Source organism: Odontesthes bonariensis, chromosome 8, assembly GCF_027942865.1.
Source record: "Odontesthes bonariensis isolate fOdoBon6 chromosome 8, fOdoBon6.hap1, whole genome shotgun sequence".
Taxonomy (NCBI): Eukaryota; Metazoa; Chordata; class Actinopteri; order Atheriniformes; family Atherinopsidae; genus Odontesthes; species Odontesthes bonariensis.
In genome coordinates this window covers 21,705,947-21,727,701 of record NC_134513.1, presented here as the reverse complement: position 1 = coordinate 21,727,701, position 21,755 = coordinate 21,705,947, and the positions used below count along the sequence as shown (strand labels likewise).

The 21,755-nt window shown below is 42.5% G+C and overlaps 1 protein-coding gene and 3 non-coding genes across 4 annotated transcripts in view; 3 read left to right on the top strand and 1 right to left on the bottom strand.

Moving 5' to 3' along the window:
* Positions 1 to 21,755, bottom strand: part of LOC142385491 (NLR family CARD domain-containing protein 3-like) — a 250,038-nt gene that overhangs the window by 136,176 nt on the left and 92,107 nt on the right. The window lies entirely within an intron of this gene.
* trnan-guu (transfer RNA asparagine (anticodon GUU)) lies at positions 801 to 874 on the top strand. Its single transcript has one exon. It is a non-coding gene; the product is annotated as a tRNA-Asn (tRNA).
* On the top strand, positions 16,860 to 16,933 carry trnan-guu (transfer RNA asparagine (anticodon GUU)). The gene has a single exon. It is a non-coding gene; the product is annotated as a tRNA-Asn (tRNA).
* trnan-guu (transfer RNA asparagine (anticodon GUU)) lies at positions 17,831 to 17,904 on the top strand. Its single transcript has one exon. It is a non-coding gene; the product is annotated as a tRNA-Asn (tRNA).

Sequence of the window (21,755 nt, the reverse complement as noted above, 5' to 3'; positions counted from 1 at the left end):
TCACTCACATATACATACTTTATATACTTTATACATACTTTAAAACAATACTATAGTTTGAGCCGTTTCATTAAAACATAATATGCGACTGGTGGGATCGAACTCGCGACTCTAGGATCAGCCGCTTTCTTCTTCCTCTTTCTGTCCCCCTCCCTTCTTCCCCCTTCTTCCCCCTTCTCTCCTCCCCCCTTAACAGACTATTGTTCCCCAGCTTTGGTGCAATAGGTTAGCGCATTCGGCTGTTAACCGAAAGGTTGGTGGTTCAAGCCCACCCAGGGACTTTCTGACCTATGCGTATTACGTGAGTTAAAGCAAACATTCTGCAGCCAAAACACTCTCCTTTCGCATTATACACGCTCCTTGTTCAAATATTTGTCCAAGGGTGACCTGTTAAGTGCAGTGTAATGCATGACTCAACCTGGAGGCTCCTCTGTCTTTTGTCAAAATTGCACATGCAAAGTGAAAAAACAACCTTTTTGTCATATTGCTATGAAAGTCACACACAAACAAAAAAACCTCATGAAGGCTGAGAGACCGAATGAGGGCACTTGGGAAACAATATGACATTAAATCTCTTTCTTTAACAAGTCAGAGCAGGAAGTTGATGAGAGATATTACAATTGTATTGTAACTGGTAATCTTGCTGTATAGCACCTCCTACTTTTCGGTTCAAGTTTGACATAGATCAGCAGCAGTTCACTCGAGTCTCATCACGCAAAAATTCAGAAAGCTTGCATCTACCGCCATGAGGGGGCAGTCAAGCTCGAAGCCACGCCCACTGCCAACAAAAGCCAGGCAGAGTCTCTGTGGCGCAATTGGTTAGCGCGTTCGGCTGTTAACCGAAAGGTTGGTGGTTCAAGCCCACCCAGGGACGTTCTGACTTATGTGTATTACGGGAGTTAAAGTAAACATTCTGCTGCCAAAACGCTCTCCTTATGCCTTTAATGGATAGGAAAGTTCAGACAGACAGGAAGCAGGGGCCGAGAGAAGGGGGAACACACATGACACTGACGTGATGAAGGAAGGTGAAATGCTGTTTCAAAAAGCCTTTCCTTTCAAGATACTTTTAATAATTTGAGGAACTAATGTTAGCTAAACCTTGATCCAGCGCAGTGTTGGCCAGGGCTAGCGAGCTAAGCTAACGTTAGCTAGCTAGACAACTTCGCTAGGTAGCTAGAGGCCAAAGTCAACCACATAAAACAAACAAAAAAAATCGCTAAAATCATTAAAAAAGAGAAGGTTTTATCGACCGAAACTTAACTTACCGTAGAAAGAAGAGACTTGGAAGACAAGAAGTGTGACTGCAGTCTGAGTGCTGACTCTGAGTGTAAATCCAGAGTGATTCTCAGAACGACGGAGTTCTTTCACTATCAGGAAAGAACTGCAGGGGAAGTTCATTTTGATCAATTCTGAGTAAAATGAATAGTAACCCCTGTTAATTTACACCAACACAAAAAAAAATAACACTGACACATTTGCTGCGCAGTGAAGCACTCGGGATGGGTGTCACTGTGGGCCCCTCCTCTCTCGCTTGGGAGTGTGAAGGGTGTGACAGAGATTTGGTCTGAAGGTCTCCATGGTAACCTCGGTTCTAATACGTCACAAAGAGCTCACAACGTATGTGATGATAATGCCTCAACGACACACGTCAATGCACCTCAATGTAAAACACGTGCATGACACGTGATTTATACGTCATAACACATCATTAAACGTCAGAGGCGAAAGTTTACAAATAGGACCCAGAGATATCAACAGCTTTGTGTTGGGAGGTTGTGGCTCCCCTCCCTCAGGGACCAGGTTGAGAGGCTGATGGCAGATGGGCGTTGAGTCTCGGCTGCCGGGACAGCAGTCAGGCTCTTTCCATGCGTACAGTATGAGGCTGTGGCTGGAAGCGTCTGCTCCGCACTCGCAAGTCAGGCTTGTGTTGTGGACGGGAGCCCCCGGAATTGGTTGCGTCTTGGTCTCGGTCCTCTCATGTCCTTCTGGTCCCTGAGTACGTCTTTTGTGTTAATTCCAAACACAATCATCTGAGGCTACAGCAGTGCCCGCTGTCACTGCCGTGCATTATTAGCCTCCATCACAACAGCTGGTCTCACTTTTCCATGGCAAGGAAACGAAACCAAATCATCACGGGTCCAACACATCACTTGTCCACTTCACTAGTGGGACCTGCTAGTAGGTTTTAAAGGGGGAAAAACTGAGATCGGGTTTAAGTATTAAGTTAACCTGCTGAGTCTTGGAAATAACTCTAAAATAATTTTAACTCCTCGGCAGGAATATCTCTGCAGCTCTCTCATCCAGAGGATCTACAATCATGCATGTGTTTGTAACATAGCAGAGGGTGTATTCTTACTAAAGTCAAGCATATTGCCTTTTGTGCACTCTGAGATGTTTAAAGCTCAGATTAATATCAGAGCTGAGATTTAGAAACACGTGGAACATTCTGTATTTCCTCTTTTGTCTGTTGAGGAGCTGCTAAATATCAATGGTTCAGTATTTGTAGCACATGCGCGTGCACGTAAACACATTCACTTATAATATCGTGCCCTCATAAATTCACAAACACTTACACACGCGTGCACAGACACACACAAACACACTCACAACGGCCTACAACCACCACACGCGGGCAAACTGGTGTGTTGGTGTGTGTTCCTGCAGATCTTTCAGTCAAACCTGCAGCTGATTGGTAAGATAAGAAAGCTGGGAAAGCCTTGGCAAAATAAAAGAACGTTCATTTCTAAATTTTATAAAGTGTACTCAGGAAAAAAGTTTTAGTGTATTTCTAAAATATACCCTGTATGTCACAGCCTGTGGGTTTTTGCTTCCATTTGTCATACTTGGTCATTTTGATTTCAGGAATCTGGGTTAGTTCAGTTTGGCTCATGCTGGATCTCTGTTTCGTGTCCTTTTGTCTTCTTCCATTTACTCAGTTATACTCTTGTTTTCTGCTCAGCCTGTAAAACTGGCTTAAGTTAGCCAAAGACCACCACCTGTCCTGTGTTAATCATCAGCCTCCTCAATATGAATGCTCTCAGTTTCCTTTTTTCATAGCCAGAGCCTCATTGTTGTTGTTCCCTTCTTGTGAGTTTGTTGTCAGTTTTGTGTTCCAGCTCTGCTCGATGTCTAGTTTTGTCTGAAGTTTTCATTTTTGGTGATTTCCTGTTTTGCATTAAAAGTACGCATTTGTCATACTGTCCCGTGATTTAGTACAACAAATAGATCTTTCGAGAGTATAAATCCTGTTATTATGTACTGTAAGAGTACCTCTGTTGTGAGAGCAGTAAACTTTAAGGTAACTACTAGTTATGTTTAGGTTTTATTTTGTACTGTAGCTATACATACTGTGAGCTACACCACAGCTGACTGCTTATACCTCATTATATAGTCATATACTGTATACATAGACAGCTTTGGTATTGCCCTTGAGTATAATCCAGGGTTTTATACCTGAAGCTATGCCATAAATCCACTATCAGTGGACTACACATACGAATTCACAGACCGACTTGGAATTATTAGGAAGTTTATTTCTAAGAGTTCTGTGTTGAAGCAGTGCTGCACACTTAGAAGACGGTACATTGGGTTTAATTCATTTTCATTTTCAATTCATTTTTATTTATATCGCGCCAAATACAACAAATGTCATCTCAAGGCACTTAGATAATAAAGTCCAATTCAAGCCAATTGGAATTCAATTAATTGTAATCATAATTATTCATAAAATAATCCAATTTGTTTATACAGAGCCAATTCAAAAACAATTTCCTAGCTAAGGAAACCAACAGATTGAACTGAAAACTTTTGTTTTTCGGTCCAATCTCCCGTCCTGAGCGTGCCTGAGGCGACTGTGGAGAGAAACGACTCCCTTTTAACAGGAAGAAACCTCTGGCAGAACCAGACTCAGGAAGGGTGGCCATCCGCCTCGACCAGCTGGGGTTTGAGAAGACAGAAGGGGGCGGGGGGGGGGGGGGGGGGGGGGGGGGGGGGGGGGGGGGGGGCACTGTAACACCATTCAAAGGATATCTGTTGGAACAGGGAAACACGAGTTAATGACCACAATAATGTCACATATACATAAAGAGAGTAAAGTGAGGAAAGGTGTGACAGATGAGGCCCCCCAGCAGTCTGGGCCTATAGCAGCTTAACTATGGGATGTTTCAGGATCACCTGAGCCATCCCTAACTATAAGCTTTATCAAAAAGGAAAGTTTTAAGCCTGGTCTTAAAAGGGGAAAGGGTGTCTGCTTCCCGGACATTTACTGGCAGCTTATTCCACAAGAGAGGGGCCTGATAACTGAAGGCTCTGCCTCCCATGCTACTTTTAGAAACTCTGGGAACCTCAAGTAAACCTGCAGTTTGGGAACGAAGTGCTCTGTTAGGAAAATATCTTACAATGAGATCTTTAAGATATGATGGAGCTTGGTCATTAAGAGCTTTATATGTAAGGAGAAGAATCTTAAATTCTATTCTGAATTTAACAGGGAGCCAATGAAGAGAAGCTAAAACTGGAGAAATATGATCTCTCCTGTTAGTTCTCATCAGAACTCTGGCTGCAGCATTTTGGATCAGCTGAAGGCTTTTCAGAGAATATGTGGGACAGCCCAAAAATAAAGAATTACAGTAGTCCAATCTTGAAGTAACAAATGCATGGACTAGTTTTTCTGCATCACTCTGAGACAAGATGTTCCTGATTTTAACAATATTACGAAGATGAAAGAAGGCAGTCCTAGAAACCTGTTTTATATGCGAGTCAAATGATAAGTTCTGGTCAAAAATAACTCCAAGGTTCCTCACTGTAGAACTAGAAGCCAAGGAAATACCATCTAGAGTAACTATATAGCTAGACAATTTCTCCCTGAAGCGCTCAGGTCCAAAGATAAGGACTTCAGTTTTGTCTGAATTTAGAAGCAGACAGTTCTGAGTCATCCAGGTCTTTATGTCTTTAAGACATGCTTGTAGTCTGACCAACCTATTGGGTTCATCTGGTTTTATAGATATCTCCTTGAACAGTCTGGTTGGGATTGGGTCTAAAACACAAGTTGATGGTTTAGAAGAGACTATTGCTGTTGTTAGTTCAGAGAGATCAACTGGGCAGAAGCCGTCTAAATATAAATCAGGTTCTAAAGATACTTCTAAAGCTGCTGTACTTGATGATACATCACTGATAATAGTGGGAAGGACTCCATCAATCTTCTCTCTGATAGAAACAATTTTATTGATAAAGAAGCTCATGAAATCATCACTGCTGAGAGTTAAAGGAATAACTGGCTCAACAGAGCTCGGACTCTTAGTCAGACTGGCTACAGCGCTGAAAAGAAACCTGGGATTATTCTTATTCTCTTCTATCAATGATGAATAATAAGCAGTTCTAGCTTCACGAAGGGCTTTCTTATACGTTATTAAACTATCTTTCCAGACTAACTGAGACTCTTCTAAATTAGAGGAACGCCACTGTCTCTCCAGCTTTCTTGCAGTCTGCTTTAAAGCACGCAGCTGTGAATTATACCAAGGAGCCAACCTCTTCTGACTGATTACCTTCCTTTTCAGAGGGGCAACATTGCCCAGTGCTGTACGCATTGAAACTATAGTGCTGTCAACAAGAGAGTCAAGTGTTGCTGGAGTAAAATTTAGGTAGTCGTCCTCTGTCATATCTGCACATGGCAGTGAAGAAAAGGATGATGGAATTAACTCTTTAAATCTGGTTACAACATCCTCTGATAGACACCTTCTATATGTAAATTTCTTCTCAGAAACTGTATAGTCAAGTAATGTAAACTCAAAGGTTATCAGAAAATGGTCAGATAAGACAGGGTTATGAGGGAACACTGTTAACTGTTCACTCTCAATGCCATAAGTCAGCACAAGATCAAGGGTGTGATTAAGGCAGTGAGTCGCTCTGTGAACACTCTGAGAAAATCCAATAGAGTCTAATATAGAATTAAAGTTCATATTTAGGCTGTCATTTTCAACATCTACATGATTATTAAAGTCACCCACTACAATGACTTTATCTGTACTCAGCACTAACTGGGATAAAAACTCTGAGAATTCAGACAGAAACTCAGAATAAGGGCCAGGTGGACGATACACAACAACAAACACAAGAGGTTTCTGGGATTTCCACTTTGCGTGGGAAAAACTGAGAATCAGAGATTCAAAAGAGCTCAAACTAATCTTGGGTCTGGGACTGATTAGTAAGGCCTATTTCAGACCAGGGCGGCAAAGCGTGGCAGAACGGAAGCGATTTTCACCGGCGGAGGTGAAAATACATGGAAACAGATCTGTCCTTGCACACCGACGCGGCGGTAGTCGGGTGGTAGCGGCGCGGAGACGCCTCCGTCCCGCGCTGCTTTTGGAAAATAGAACTCGAGCGGACTTTGGACGGCAGCGGCCGGCGGTGGCCGGCGGTGTCCCGTTGAAATGAATGGGGAATGCAGACAGGGCTGGAGCAGAACTACCGCGGCCGCGGACTGTCCGGTGTGAAAAGCCAAGTTGAACACACCGCCTGATAACCGGCGTAAGACTGCCGTCGTTTCGCTGCCGCCACGCCACGCTCTGGTCTGAAATCGGCCTAACCCTGATCTGAAGATAGCTGCCACTCCTCCTCCTCTGCCTGTGGTTCCAGGAACGTGAACATTTAAACAGTCAGAGGGAGTTGCTTCATTAATGCTAACATGATCCTCCTGCTGCAGCCAGGTTTCTGTAAGACAAAATATATCAATATGATGATCACAAATCAACTCATTCACTAACAGAGACTTCGAAAGGAGAGATCTGATATTCAGCAAACCACATTTAATAGTTTGATGTTTTTGTTCAGTTAAAGTTTTTGTTTTAATATTTATTTTCCCAAGAGGATTTGCTCCTTTTGTGTTAATTGATTGGGTGGGTAGCAGCAGGTGGGAAGCTGCAGAGAAGTGTGTAAGACTACAACTCTGCATCCTGCTCTGAGCCCTGGGTTGTCATGTTTTAGGGTGGCAAATAAATTTGTCCATATTTCTAGAAATGAGAGCTGCTCCTTCCAAAGTGGGATGGATGCCGTCTCTCCTCATCAGACCAGGTTTTCTCCAGAAAGATTGCCAATTATCTATGTAGCCCACGTTGTTTGCTGGACACCATCTAGACAACCAGCGATTGTAGGACGACATGCGGCTAAACATGTCATCACTGGTCAGATTTTTTACTCTGAGCTGGATTTTATCCAACATATTAGAAATGTAACAAATAGAATGAAATAGAAATGTAAGACAGGATTTTATCATCTTAAAAATATTGCCAGAGTTCACCCATTTCTCTCTCTTGCCAGCACGGAGGTGCTGATGCATGCTTTTATTTCTAGTAGAATAGATTATTGCAATGCCCTGCTCTCTGTTCTTCCCAAAAAAAGTATTTCTTACCGACAATTACTACAGAATCAGCTACACCTGCTGATGAAGACCAGAGGGCGGGAACACACGACACCAGGTTTATATATAAAAAAAAAAAAAAAAAAAGCTACATTGGCTCCCCGTCCGTTTGACGATTGATTTTAAGGTTCTTTCAGTAGTTTATAAATGTCTTAATGGTCTTATTTTTCTGATCTGCTTTTAAATTATTGGCCCTCGCGGACCCTGAAGTCCTCTGGTACCGGCCTTTTAGTTGTTCCTAAAGTTGGAACAAAAACTTATGGTGAGACGTCGTTCCATTATTATGGACCTGCCAGAGAACCTCAGGGCTGCAGATTTTAAAAAGAGGCTCAATACCTACCTTTTTAGTTTAGCTGACAGCTGAATTTTATTTCATTTATTAATTTGGGTTTAGTTTACTTTCATCCATTATTTTAAACAGGGCTGGGCGAGTCAACTTGTTATTATCGCATTAACTCATTCATTAGACACCGAGAGGTGGAGGTGTCGATCACATTGTACCTCAAATAAAATTATATCCAAGACTTGTGGAAAGAAGTAGAATGATTTAAAAGTGAATAAAGCTGTAAGCAGCAGGAGGAAGCAGAGACGTCTGCACTCTTCAGAAGCAAGAAGTAAAAACCATTGCAGGCGCCTACATCTTCATCACCATTTAAGGACTTCTGGCATAATATTTTACTTTCAGATGACTCCACGAGCCAAACTAAAAATACAGAGACAGCTGTACACAGTTTTAGCTTCAACAGTCACTGCTCCTCCCCATGTGGAGAAAAGGCATTGCAGCTCACTTCCTTGATTAAGGACATTACTTTGTTGTTATGGCTGGGGGTGGTGTTACTTGGCTGAAAACTGGATAGGACCCTGCTGGCAACTGGCTGTACAGAGCCATCATTTTGAGGTGCTGCATCTATAAGAATATGCAGCTCCAAATAGTTCCCTCCAAATTAAATCCATTTCCAAACATGAAGATATTTCTCCCTGGTTCCCTTCCTTAGGCCTTCGACAGCCACCCTTCCATCGAGACGAATAAATAAATTATTTGGAGCCAAAGAATTGGTTTCAGCAGCACACATTGTACAATACCACCGTTTTATTTAAAAAGAGGTTCAGGCTGGCAAGTTAGACAGCTTCATGACAGCCGCCTCAGACGACAGCTTCTGTAGGATTGGCGACCGCCACTGCTGCGGCAGCTTCTTCCGTCGGATTGGCGGCCGCAACCGCTGCGGCAGGTTCTGTCGGATTGGCGGCCGCAACCGCTGCGGCAGGTTCTGTCGGATTGGCGGCCGCAACCGCTGCGGCAGGTTCTGTCGGATTGGCGGCCGCAACCGCTGCGGCAGGTTCTGTCGGATTGGCGGCCGCAACCGCTGCGGCAGGTTCTGTCGGATTGGCGGCCGCAACCGCTGCGGCAGGTTCTGTCGGATTGGCGGCCGCAACCGCTGCGGCAGGTTCTGTCGGATTGGCGGCCGCAACCGCCACTGCTGCGGCAGCTTCCTCCGTCGGATTGGCGGCGACAGCCAGAGAAACATTCACTTCTCTTTTAGCCTTCAGATTTACTTGTGAGATGTCAGCTTGCTTATATTTCATGTCGCCAATGGATGCAGCAGCTTTAACTTCTTTGCTTTCCATTAAGACTGCAAAGAAGTTCAAAAATGGATTAAGAAATATAGACAAGTTAGCCATAAACAGAAAATGCAAATACTTCAGACGTGCCCCAATAGATGGCCCTAAACTCAGTTTAGTTACTTTTCTTGCAGTGTGACAAAGCTTTAAAGGGCTTTACCATATCCTGACACGTACTATACAACTATGCAGAAGCCAAGTAAACAGCTGCAGATTGAAACAGGTCACTGTTCAGACAGAAGTCTTCTGAAAACCATTTTCCAGTCGATGCTCAAACGCAGTTTATAAAGTTTCACCACCCAAGGAAGACTCAAACTCATTTTGCATACCTTCTTTTGAGTTCTTCCCCAACATGGAATCCATTGGCTGGACAAGTTCAAGGGGTTTCCTTGAAGACAAGTCTATGACACAAAAGGCATTGAGTTACTATGAAAACCTACAGCTTTAAAACATTTCTTACAGCTGTCCTTACCGCTTTGCTTTTTCTGAACCTCATTGGCAGCTCCATGATTCATCCCAACTATTGGCCAACATGATCCTATGGAGAGAGCATATTTTGCACAAATGCTGATCGTGAGAAAGAACAACAGACACAATCCAGTTTTAGGACTTAACACCAAAAAGAGCAGACAAAATGCAAAACCTTTGGCCAGCCAAGCCGTCAGCACAGAAATCAGCAGCACTCCAACAGCTCCCATTGTTCCAGTCAGCAAACAACATCCCAACCCACCTGTGAGGTTTAAATCAGCTCCTCGTGGAGGTGACACAGCTGTTGCTCATCAGGTATAATTAGATTTAGAAGATTCAGGGCTCATTCAGATAATAGTGAATTAAAAATACCAAAAGTGGATTTAAATAGTAGTATTGAGGATTTTAATCTTTATATATATAATGCTATTGTAGAAGTGGCTAGTCAAACTATAAGGATAAAAGGTGGGAAAAAGGAAAGGAAGTTGGTACCATGGTGGACATTAGAATGTACTGCAGCTATGGAAGAAACAAAATAAAGCCTTTAAAGTATTAAAAAGAAATCATAGCCCTCAGAATTTGAATGAATACAAAAAATTGCAAGTGAAGGTAAGAAGAACTGTTAAAAGTGATTAAAAGAATGAAAGGAATTAAAAGAGTGAATGGATGTCCAATATTAAATAATGGAGAAACAACAGCAGTGAAAAATAAAGATAAGGCAGAGATGTTGAGAAAAGTGTTTGTTAGAATTCATAGTTCTGAAAATATCAGCGTAGTAGGGCGAGAAAAGACAATTCTGGAAAATAAGGAGTTATTGGAGAAAATGGTCTAATCAAAAGATTTATTGAATATGTCATTTACAATAATGGAATTGAATAGGGCAGTTTAAAAATATAAATTATCAGCTCCAGGAAAGATCAGATTTGTTATGGAATGATAAGTAATTTAAGTGAATTTTCTAAAAATATTTGATTGGAATTGTATAATAGAATTTGGGAGGAGCGAGAATTACCAAAAAGTTGGAAAGAAGCTGTGGTTATACCAATTAGAAAGCCAGGAAAAGATGAATCAAAACCAAAAATAAAAAATGATAGACCAAGAGCTTTAACATCCAATATATGTAAAATAATGGAGAGAATGATAAATGAAAGATTGTTATATTATATAGAAAGTAAAGGACTTATATCAAAGTATCAAAGTGAATTTAGGAGAGGGAGAAGTACAATGGATCCAGTAATATGTCTAGAGAATGAAATAAGAAAGGCTCAAGTAAATAAAGAGAGTGTTGTAGCAGTATTTTTTTATATTGAAAGAGCGTATGATATGATGTGGAGAGAAGGGTTATTAGTTCAAATTAGAAGAATGGGTATAAATGGTTGTATGTTTAAATGGATTAAAAAAAATTTAGAAGGAAGAAAAATACAAGTGAGAATAGGGAAGGAATATTCTGAGAATTTTAACATAGAAAGCACAGTTAGTCCATTATTATTTTCTGTGATATGTTTAAGGCCTCTCACCAGAAGAGCACCTAAAAGATTTCTGAGGAGTAACCAGACATAAATCCCGCCACATTTTACCTGGAAAGCAAGCCCTTTATAATTTGACCTAATTTGCCTTCCACATTTGGGTATATACTGAAGAGATTGTAATAACCCCAGCCCTAAATTTGACTTGTCCTAAGTGCAATTGCTTTTGTTTCGCCTAATTTGAAATCAAACAACCTCAAACATCCCTACATGAAACCACATTTAGATAATAATGATTCTATTTTTGTGAAAGGGGGATGAATTCATACCCTCTGTACACATAGCCTAGCTTTACATTAACCTGTTTTATTAATGTTTGCAGATGACTAAGACAGGGAAACCTGATGCTTACTGGAGGGACATCTGTGTAAAATATGCCCAGGGCCAATACCACTTCTCTACTGGCAAACGTCCAGGGGCCAAGAAGTGGAAAAGGGCCCTGGAGAAAATTGATGCTTGTCCCCTGCAGAACCACACAAAGGATCTGTTCGGGGGAAGCCTTCTGTGCTCCTGTGGGTTCCACAAGGTAGGTGAAATGATTTACTAAGTCCTGGTAAGCCACTGCAGCATGTGGATTTATTTATTGAACAATATATATCTGCACAATTCTGGAGAAAACTGTGAGTGTAGGATTCTGAGTTGCATGTAGTACAGCCTAGTCAGCCAAGGAGGAGGAAATAGTCCACCGCTACACAGCTCTCCATGCCATGGACAAGAAGCCTTCAAGGTACAAAATAGTAATTATTTTGTGCACCAGAATTAAACATACATTCCATGGGCTGAATGAAGAATATGGATGACTCTTTCACCATTTAGCTACACCCAGAAGGCTAGGAAGAAAGCGCGGGCATCAGGAGGACCGTGGAGAGCACCGAGGAAGCCGAGTGGCTCTGCTCCTGGACAGCAGGCGGCAGAGAGGTGCTTTCTATCATTTTGGTTCAATGCAAATCATTGATTAAGAGACAGCACATGTAATTAAGTGTAAATTACTTTATTGCAATCCCTACTGACATTGTCACTTGGTTCTTCGTGGCTTTACAACCTTGTTCACGGTCCAGATCATATCACACTTCTCTCCCACAGACTGTACATGACTCACGGCCAAGCAGCCCGGGACCCCGAAGTCCACAGGGTCAGTGAGTGTGTCTGCCTCAGACTAGTGATGTGTCGGTCGCGAACGATCCGGCTCTAAGAGCCGGCTCTTTGAAGTGAACGACAGGAACTGGCTCCACAATGGGAGCCGTTTTGGGATCCTATTTGGGAGCCGTTTTTTTTTTTCTTTCAGTATCTCGCTGTCTCGCTTGTGCTCTGCAAGTGCCACAGAGCCGACAGTTTTGTCCCCACGTCGGTTTTTTTGTCCTTGATACCTCGCTGTCTCCCCCCCCCCCCCCTCACTCTGCTCAGCTTCTGCCAGTGCTAGACGGAGAGTTTTTTTTCCTCGGTCTCCACTGCCCTCATGGAAGCGTGTGCTCCACACATCTGACTAATCACACGCAGCTTTCAATTAATAAGGTGACGGGGCTGCTTTTATACTTTTTCGTACTGTGGTGGGTATTTGTATTTAACACAGTGAGTTCTTCATCTCTAGTGGTTCAAAACTTGTGTTGTTCACATGTTTTTTATCCTTCATAGTTTTATACTTTAATTTAATAGCACTGAAAGTGATACTTGTATTATGGTACCTTTTTGTTATGAAGCTGCTTTAATACTTTTTCGTACTGTGGTGAGTATTTGTAATACAGTGAGTTCTCCATTTCTAGGCCTAGTAGTTCAAAACTGGTGTTGTTCACATGGTCTCTTTTATCCTTCATAGTTTTATACTTTAATTTAATAGAACTGTATTTGATATTTGTATTGTGGCACCTTTTTTGTTATGAAGCTGCTTTGATACTTTTTCGTATTGTGGTGAGTGTTTGTATTTTATCTGTTTAATTTATTTTAAGTTATTTTTGTGGAAGTGGTGCTATTTTGTGATAATTTAATTGGTTATAATAAAACTTTTATTTATAAAGCACTGTTATGCAGCATTTTTACTCATCATAAGTGCTTAACAATGTCAATAATGAAACAAAATGTTATAAAATTAGGTTTAAGCTATTAATAATTAATAATGTAAAAATATATATGGGGAGCCGTTTGGGAGCCGAAAGAGCCGGCTCTCCACAGTAAGAAGAGCCATTAGAGCCGCATCTCGAAAAAGAGCCGAAAATCCCATCAGAGGTGTGTAGCAGAGTGGCGCAGCGGAAGCGTGCTGGCCCATAACCCAGAGGTCAATAGACCAAAATCATCCTCTGCTATGTATACATTTTCAAATCAAACTCGACATCTCTCATTAAAAAACCTGGAAAAGACGATGTAACACTCATAGCATCACAATTGACACTTGACCAACTCTGAAAACCTTTCAACACACTCTTAATTAAAACTCGTTTGGTGTGCTCACGAGTGTTCTCCAAAGTCCACTTTTCTGATATAAGTAAAAAATAAGAATTATTGTTGTCAAAAGACTGAAATCTTTCACTTTTGTTAAATGGATTAGAGGATCGTTTACCCGATCTCTTTAAGTTGTGTTTTTTATTTTGAATAGTCACGTGGATAAGGCACTGGCCTCCTAAAGCTGGGCATACACTGTGCAATTTTTGGCCCGATGTCGACAAGACTTTCACTCGTGCGACTATTTTGGAGATCGGACCAAGTTTTGGCTCAATCGTGCGTCTCGCATCGTGTGGTATACATGGGGTAACAACAAACGATTAAGCCCTCCCGACCACCTCCCGATCGTTCGGATGAAAATCAAACTTGTTTGAAATCCTGGTCGCCGCTCGTGAGGCTCTCGCACAGTTGAAGCAGTTGCACGTGGCGATTGACCTCATTCTGTCACACTACGCAGAGCCAAGCAGAATGTCCAGCAAAGAGGTGTTCTTTTGCTGGGGACTGGCCGAGTGCTCCTGCTCAATCGTTTCCAGTTGTTGCTTGGCTCTTTTGATATAAATTATCAGAGCCTGAATTTGTACTTGTACCTTCAAAGCATCCTCGGGTGACAGGAACTTCATCCTACGAAAGCGGGGGTCAAGGGCAGCAGCAATGATGGCCACATTTTGTCCATTCTCTTTGAAAGCAGACTCAGACTCCCACCTTGCCTTCATCTCTTGGTCTGCAGCAATCTGAAAAGAGTTCACAGCAGCAGACTCGTATGTGGTTTTCTTTGTAGACTTATGGAGACCCTTCAGCAGTGGAGGTAAAACAGATATTGTGACATAGGACTCTCCACTGAGAAAAACAGTGGCCTGTTCGAAAGGCTTGAGGACCTGCTCCAGTTCCTCTAGTAAGATCCACTGATCATTCCTCAAATCCATGTATTGCTTCCCACGCTGTGTAACGTCTGGGTCAGAAAGTGTTGCGACCACCGGCCACCGTTGTTCCAAAAGGCTACTCACCATGTAGTATGAGCTGTTCCATCTTTCAGACACATCCTGGAGCAGGGTATGCTCAGCTGTACCCCACTGTTTTTGTTTCTGTTTCAGCTTGCTGCTAGCTTTTCTTGAAATGCTTCACAAGAGACCATGCAGCCCCGAGTGTCCTGTCGATCATGGGGTTGTTCTTCAAGGCATGATTTACCACCAACTGAAGCGTATGGCCGGCACAACGATGTGGTGCTACCCCATGTTTCTCCTCTAGGATGCGAAGAGCTGCAACAACATTTGCTGTGTTATCATGTACAATCGCCAGTACATCATCTCAAAGGGAGAAATCAAATTTATCTGCCACCATCTCAACCCAAGAGGCAATATTTTCAGCAGTGTGGCGATCCTCAAGCGGCATTGTAGTTAAGCTAAACGAGGTCAGCTCCTAATTTTCATTAATGAAATGACAGGTGACACCTAAATATGCCTCAGTGACCAGACTGGTCCAAGCATCAGTTGTTAGGGATAGTTTGGAAATGCTTTTTTTAGTTCACTTTTCACTTTGTCCATGGTAACCATATACTTCTTCTCCATTAAGTCAGTGAAGTGGCGCTTGGATGGAAGGGTGTATCCTGAGTGGAAAGTGTTTATCATTTCACGGAAGCCTTCACCTTCAACAATCGCAAGGGGCCTCATGTCCTTCACAATCATAGAGACGATCCTGTTTGTGTACACACTAGCCTCCTGGGGTGTGCAAGGTGCCTGGTTCTTTTTATGAAAAAAGGTCCGCCACACTGCTTTGCTTACTCCTGTAAAGGCAAAAAACATGAAGTACATGAATATTCACAGCAGCAAATCAAAAATATAGCATCGTCCACATCATTGCTGTTATTATGATACATTTAGCTAACAGTAGGCTATACTACAGCCATCTCAGAGGCTCAACTTAAAAAATGATTTATGTAATTTAAATTGTCAACTTGTAATGCGTGTTTACTACTTGGATCTGGTTGCTACTAGATCATGGAATTTCGACAGTCAACAGGTAGACTAGAACTACATAATGGCAGAGTATAAAATCCACCGTCCGGTGTTAGCAAATAGATAACACAGAAGAAACATGTCGGGACTGGTAGCGCTAACAGCTTTAAACTAGGCAAACACGGGACCTGTTCTAGTCGTAATTAAAAGACGTAAATTTTACGCCGGGAATATAACTAGACAACAACTCAACAGTCTAACGTAGCGTTTATTCGGAGAGGATCTTGAAATTAACAGAACTTACGGTGTTTTGCTGCTATCCTGACGAGCTCCAGGGTGCTTTCGTTTTAAGTGTTCGTGCATCGCTGATGTACTGCTGTGGTACGCCAAATTAAATTTGCATAGTCTGCAAACAACCACATTGTTAGCAGCATTAAGGGTGAAAAATTCCCAGACTTTGGAAGACCGTGTGCGTGATTTTTTAGATATATGCTCTTCAGTGCTCCAACTACTGCTCGTCGCCGCCATCGTTATGAATTCTTCTTCTTCCATTTTAAGCTAAGGCATCTACACCGATTGGCGACTCTGGTGCATATTTACTGCCACCACTGGACTGGAGTGTGTGTTCATCTAGTAGGTCGTTTGGAACGGGGACTTCAACCAAAAAAAAAAAAAAATTAGCGACGCATAAAACGCAAATTATTCATGTCGACGAATTTATGACGTCGAATAAGTCGAATACGTCGAGTATTTGACCAAGCTCTAGTGCCAAAGCATGCTGAGCTGTTTGATGAGAGATATTACAATTGTACTTTTTGTCATTTGGTTGACATGTTTGCAAAATTCAAAAAGGCTGAGAGACCAAATGAGGGCAGTTGGGAAAAAATTTGACATTAAATCTCCTTCTTTAAAGCTGCAGTCGGCAGGTTTTCAAAATTAAGAGTCTAAAGTCGGAAAATTCGAACTGATACAACTTTCAGGTCCCTCCCCCAACCTCTAACAAGCTCCGAATCGCCCCCCCAAACCCCTCCCCCTCTGTGTCCGAGGTTGTGCACGTAAGTTCACACCAGTGTGAGCGCACACAGGCTGTGTGCAGACTCACGTTCAGCAGCGTGTGCACAAGCTGTGATTGACAGGTAGGATTCCTCCACCCTAACTTGATTGGTTAAAAACAGTCGGGAGCGCTCGGTTTTTGCAAGCATGATTACAGGCTTCAGAGGGAGGTACAGATTTCGTTATTTTTCCTAAACAGACTATTTAATATTCTCCTTCCAGAATCCCATGACAGTTCAGCAGGAAGTTATTGACTACTTGTTTTGTGCTACTTTACTTGTTACCTACACAGCAGATATCAACCTTATGACAAACATAAATAAATCGAACACATACTCTAATGAAGGGATGAGAGGTGGTAGTGATCGATGCCACACCCACAGATAGCTACAGCAAGTCTCTGTGGCGCAATAGGTTAGCGCGTTCGGCTGTTAACCGAAAGGTTGGTGGTTCAAGCCCACCCAGGGGCGAGTGTGTGTACCAACAAATCTACCAGTTAGCAACCAGTTGTAGTTTTGGTAGCAAATCGATATCTGTAATGGGTGACTTGTCCCACTGAACCCTCAAGTTATCCTTTAAGTCATTTGGTTGAGAAGAGTTAAGGTGCCAAAACATGCTGAGCTGTTTGATGAGAGATATTACAATTGTATTGTAACTGGTAATCTTGCTGTATAGCACCTCCACTTTTTGGTTCAAGTTTGACACAGATCAGCAGCAGTTCACTCGAGTCTCATCACGCAAAAATACAGAACGCTTACATCTACCGCCATGAGGGAGCAGTCAAGCTCGAAGCCACGCCCACTGCCAACAAAAGCCAGGCAGAGTCTCTGTGGCACAATAGGTTAGCGCGTTCGGCTGTTAACTGAAAGGTTGGTGGGTCAAGCCCACCTAGGGGTGTTCTGACACATGAGTATTACGTGAGTTAAAGCAAACATTCTGCTGCCAAAACGCTCTCCTTACGTATTATACACGCTCCTTGGCAAAATATTTCTCCAAGGGTGACCTGTTAAGTGCAGTGTAATGCATAACTCAACCTGGAGGCTCCTCTGTCTTTTGTCAAAATTGCACAAGCAAAGTGAAAAAACAACCTTTTTGTCATATTGCTATGAAAGTCACACACAAACAAGAAAAAATTCAAAAAGGCTGAGAGACCGAATGAGGGCACTTGGGAAACAATTTGACATTAAATCTCTTTCTTTAACAAGTCGGACCAGGAAGTTATTGACTACTTGTTGTGTGCTACCTTACTTGTTACCTACACAGCAGATATCAACCTTATGACAAACATAAATAAATCGAACACATACTCTAATGACGGGATGAGAGGTGGTAATGATCGAGGCCACGCCCACAGACATCTACAGCAAGTCTCTGTGGCGCAATCGGCCAGCGCGTTCGGCTGTTAACCGAAAGGTTGGTGGTTCGAGCCCACCCAGGGACGAGTGTGTGTACCAACAAATCTACCAGTCAGCAACCAGTTGTAGGTATGGTAGCAAATTGATAGCTGTAATGGTTAACTTGTCCCTCTGAACCCACAAGTTATCCTATAAGGCATTTGGTTGACAAGAGTTAAGGTGCCAAAGCATGCTGAGCTGTTTGATGAGAGATATTACAATTGTATTGTAACTGGTAATCTTGCTGTATAGCACCTCCTACTTTTCGGTTCAAGTTTGACATAGATCAGCAGCAGTTCACTCGAGTCTCATCACGCAAAAATACAGAAAGCTTGCATCTACCGCCATGAGGGGGCAGTCAAGCTCAAAGCCACGCTCACTGCCAACAAAAGCCAGGAAGAGTTTCTGTGGCGCAATAGGTTAGAGCGTTCGGCTGTTAACCGAAAGGTTGGTGGTTCGAGCCCACCCAGGGACGAGTGTGTATACCAACAAATCCACTGGTCAACAACCAGGGGGGTATTCCTCGAAAGTAGCTAAAGAAAGCCAGGCTATAGCCAGAAATCATCGCTTGAACTAGCACCATCTCCCAATTAAGCCTCAAGTTGCTCCACAAAGACACTTCAGCTGCATCTCAGCGAGGCAAATCCAAGCGAGGCTTACACAGCCTAGCTAAGTGTGAGTGCACGAGGAATGTAAGAAGCTCTGACGAGTGGATGGTGGAACAATGGAAATGGCAGAAAAGGAGAGCAAGACAACAGCTCTAATTTTTTCAGCTGAATAAATAATGCTGATGGAGCTGTATGAGGATTTTAAAAGTGTCATCACCAGATATGATAATACAGCTGCGATCAAAAAAGCGAAGAAACGGCATGACTAACAACTGCAGACAGACTAAACGCTTAAGTTCTGAAAGTTTCAATTGTTAGACATTTATTTTACTGTCCTCATGTATTTATGCTCTCCTCTTTGTGTTATAATGTGTTTACATAAAGCATGCTGAATTATCTCTGGATGCGATGTACAGCCCACATATACTGGCCCTGCTCAGTTTATTAATAACACAATAATCGACACGCATCATCATACTTTGTGACTATATTATCGTGAGTGTGTGACCGACATATTATTTTTTCACTGTTACATCTCAACAGGAGCAATCTTAACAGCCAAAAGCGTACCTGGCAGCAGGTGAAGGTAAAGTACAGGAAAATATTTCAGAGTGGTAAGTAGCTTTTGAAGAAATGTGTTTGTCCAATAAAGAGAGCACCAAACTAGATATGGAACACAAGAAACTGAAAATAAAAGAGATCAAGCTAGAGATTATGAAACTGGAGAGGGATGTTAGTATAAATTCAGATAAAGGAGAATTTCGTGTTGTGAACTGTATTTAATTCTGTTTTCTCTCCACAGCTTGAGAAACATGTAATAATAATTAAACAATTCAACACAACTTGAACTCAAACTTGTCATTATTTTACGATTCATGCAAAGTGTTAGAAATGTGTTTTTTACATTTATATTCACAGTGGGGTGCCATGAGCTAAACGTGTGGAAAGTTATAAATCATCTCTGTCCATTTAGCCTTCTTACACTTGCTCTGACTTAAACTGCTACTGTGTCAATGCTAAATTATGAAAAGAAGTTCTAACTCAAAGGTCACAACAATAAGGATCAAAGGAAATATGTGTCCCTGTATAGGACCCTCACTGTGTCAGGAGAAACTGAGTCCTTTCAGGCACTAGAACTCAACGAAGAAAAGACTTGAGTCTGAAAAGTTGTCCACAAGACAAAATGTATAAAATATTAAGTATACTATAAAATTTAAGATGGCTCTGTCAGAAGTCAGCTATGGTGCTTGAGAATTTTAAGCAATGAACCTGTATTTAATTTGGCCAAAGGTCATTTCTATCCGTGCCCTTGTTTTAGCATGTGCATGTGCATGTGCATGTGCATGTGCATGTGCATGTGCACATGCCCTTGTTCCTGGATCAGGATATGGCGTGAGGAGGTACGGCCAACAGATGTTTGATCCAGCACTTAAAGTCAAAGTTCAGCTCTGTTACCACCATCACAGCGTCCTCAGTGGTGCCTCTTTGAATGATCACAAACGTCCTGAAATGCACAATATGAATAAAAAACATTCTTTCCCTGCCATTTGCTGCCTTTGTGTACCTCAAGTACTCTGGAAAAGATTTCCCTTCAGAATTGCTTTGACTCTGTAGTAGCCAATTTCCTGACAATACCAGTTATGTCACTGTCCATGAGCTTTACTGGCCACAACCCTGGATCATTTGAAAGTAGATCCTCACTTTCAGACTGGCAAATGTCCATTAACCCTGCCCCCTCCTGCTCTTGCTCCTTACTCTGTGCTGCGCTGTCATCTGCACTGCTGGCACTGGCCCTGTTGTCGTCACCATGGCCTGATGAGGGGCTTGGTTCTGTATCATGGATTCAAATGGAGTTTAGTTAAAGCGTGCAGGTTAGTGATGCACGGACGTTAATGCATAGAAAAGTTAAATGCATGCAAGTTACAGTTATGCATGCAATCAAATTGACTCCATACTTAGCTGTAAAAGTGTAACCCTTAAAAGAAGGGAAACATCTTATTGTGAATCAATTTTAAAGTGACATGGTACTCTTTGCTACTTTCTCACCATCTTCACTGCTGGTCCTCGTCCTGTCCTCCTGCACTTCAGCAGTGGTGGTGTCACTGGCCTGATGTGGAGCCTGGCTCTGTATCAGTGATGAATGCAAGATAAGTTAATACAGGAAAAGGTTAAAGCATGCAGGTTTCAGTTATACATCCAAGTTAGATGTATATTAATATGTTAGCCTACCATTCGCTAACATCTAGTGTTTGAAAGCTCAAAGTCAGTGAGTGAACTTACCTTTCTTTGAGAAAAACTGAGTGACCAGTTGCCTGCCTCTACTGGCCCTCTCGTCTTTCTCCCGTCTTTCCTTCCGCTTCTGATAACCCGACTTCATTCTAGATTATTTCAGTCAGCTCACCGTCCATCATGTGTTTCAGACAGCCGCTCCATACACCTGCCTGCATTTCGGATGCGTTCAACTACAATTCGATCAGAACTGGACCGCACCATTTTGCAAGAGGGGGAGGGCCGAGTAAATGTCAATATGCCAAAGAACTAAAGAAAAGTTATTGAAATCGAAAACTGTGTTTAATTAGTTCATTTTCCATTAAAAATGTTGTAATTCATTAGAAAATTCTAAGAATGGGCAACAATATTAATATTATACTATCACTACCTCTGAGGGCCCCCCAGGCCGCTGGGCCCTTAGAAACGTTACCACCTTTCCCCGCCTGGCGGCGCCCCTGGTGATGCCCGCCTCCACCAGGCAGTGCACCTGCTCCACCTTCGCTAGAAATAAAACCACCGCACTGTTCATGCGGGCAGCGGACTTTACCGAACCGTGCCCGATAACCTGCCCCACGGCCAGCGCCACTTCCTCCACGCTGCACGGAGAGCCGGCACCGACTCTGATGCCGTGCTTCCGGGACAGCATGGAGAAGCCGCCAGACGCCATTGCGGCCGGGAAGCGCACCAAACAAATGCGAAAAAAACCTCGAAATTAACCTCACAAGACCACACAAAGTACGCAGAACTAACAAAACTAATGAAAAATTTAACAGAGAAAACAAGGATAGCGAATAAAGGGTAGAAAAACCACCTTTACACTTAGCCTTTCTCTCAGCTCTTCCACTCACACTCCTCTCACCAGCAGAAGAAGAAGAAGAAGAAGAAAAGGAGGAGTGAGGATGCGCAGTGGTGGAATAGGGGGAAGAGGCCGAGGAGCACGAAGACACCGTGCTGTCCCAGATGAAATTCGGGCCATAATTATAGATCATGTCATCATTCATAGCCACATAATTTTGCTT